The following is a 1,745-nucleotide window of genomic DNA, read 5'->3' as shown; positions in this document are numbered from 1 at the left end:
AGTTAGCAGGCTAGAGTCTCGTTCGTTATCGGAATTAACCAGACAAATCGCTCCACCAACTAAGAACGGCCATGCACCACCACCCACCGAATCAAGAAAGAGCTATCAATCTGTCAATCCTTCCGGTGTCCGGGCCTGGTGAGGTTTCCCGTGTTGAGTCAAATTAAGCCGCAGGCTCCACTCCTGGTGGTGCCCTTCCGTCAATTCCTTTAAGTTTCAGCTTTGCAACCATACTTCCCCCGGAACCCAAAAGCTTTGGTTTCCCGGAGGCTGCCCGCCGAGTCATCGGAGGAACTGCGGCGGATCGCTGGCTGGCATCGTTTATGGTTAGAACTAGGGCGGTATCTGATCGCCTTCGAACCTCTAACTTTCGTTCTTGATTAATGAAAACATACTTGGCAAATGCTTTCGCTTCTGTTCGTCTTGCGACGATCCAAGAATTTCACCTCTAACGTCGCAATACGAATGCCCCCGCCTGTCCCTATTAATCATTACCTCGGGTTCCGAAAACCAACAAAATAGAACCGAGGTCCTATTCCATTATTCCATGCACACAGTATTCAGGCGGGCTTGCCTGCTTTAAGCACTCTAATTTGTTCAAAGTAAACGTGCCGGCCCACCCAGACACTCAATAAAGAGCACCTTGGTAGGATTTCAACGGGGTCCGCCTCGGGACGCACGAACACGCACGAGGCGGTCGCACGCCTTCGGCTCGCCCCACCGGCAGGACGTCCCACGATACATGCCAGTTAAACACCGACGGGCGGTGAACCAACAGCGTGGGACACAAATCCAACTACGAGCTTTTTAACCGCAACAACTTTAATATACGCTATTGGAGCTGGAATTACCGCGGCTGCTGGCACCAGACTTGCCCTCCAATAGATACTCGTTAAAGGATTTAAAGTGTACTCATTCCGATTACGGGGCCTCGGATGAGTCCCGTATCGTTATTTTTCGTCACTACCTCCCCGTGCCGGGAGTGGGTAATTTGCGCGCCTGCTGCCTTCCTTGGATGTGGTAGCCGTTTCTCAGGCTCCCTCTCCGGAATCGAACCCTGATTCCCCGTTACCCGTTACAACCATGGTAGGCGCAGAACCTACCATCGACAGTTGATAAGGCAGACATTTGAAAGATGCGTCGCCGGTACGAGGACCGTGCGATCAGCCCAAAGTTATTCAGAGTCACCAAGGCAAACGGACCGGACGAGCCGACCGATTGGTTTTGATCTAATAAAAGCGTCCCTTCCATCTCTGGTCGAGACTCTGTTTGCATGTATTAGCTCTAGAATTACCACAGTTATCCAAGTAACGTGGGTACAATCTAAGGAACCATAACTGATTTAATGAGCCATTCGCGGTTTCACCTTAATGCGGCTTGTACTGAGACATGCATGGCTTAATCTTTGAGACAAGCATATGACTACTGGCAGGATCAACCAGGGAGCTGCGTCAACTAGAGCTGAGCAGCCGGCCGCCCGGGAGTGTGTCCCAGGGGCCCGCGCGAACACGCAAGCGTCCGCTCAATTATTCTGCAAACAGGAGGAGGCTGAGCTCCCCTGCACAATACACCTCGAAACCCTCTCAGGTCCCGGCGGCGCGCAGCGCCGTCCTAAGTACTTGGTCGGGTTCGAGAGAGGCGCAATCGCCCGGAGTTAGGCGAGTAGACGCTTTAGGTGCGACCACCCGTGCTCCCAACTGAGCTTGCCGCTGCCGACAGAGGCCCGGGAGCGTGCTGTCGTGGCA

General features: G+C 53.2%; 1 non-coding gene across 1 annotated transcript in view; it reads right to left on the bottom strand.

Moving 5' to 3' along the window:
• LOC126178763 (small subunit ribosomal RNA) overlaps nt 1-1,445 on the bottom strand; it is a 1,909-nt gene extending 464 nt beyond the window's left edge. Inside the window, exon 1 of the ribosomal RNA XR_007536622.1 lies at nt 1-1,445. This exon is cut by the window's left edge and continues 464 nt beyond it. This is a non-coding gene — a ribosomal RNA (small subunit ribosomal RNA).
• Between the last annotated feature and the right edge of the window lie 300 nt (nt 1,446-1,745).

The sequence above is a fragment of the Schistocerca cancellata genome, chromosome 3 (genome assembly GCF_023864275.1).
Source record: "Schistocerca cancellata isolate TAMUIC-IGC-003103 chromosome 3, iqSchCanc2.1, whole genome shotgun sequence".
NCBI classification, from domain to species: domain Eukaryota; kingdom Metazoa; phylum Arthropoda; class Insecta; order Orthoptera; family Acrididae; genus Schistocerca; species Schistocerca cancellata.
Note: the sequence above shows the minus strand (reverse complement) of the source record. Positions and strands in the feature narration are given on the sequence as shown.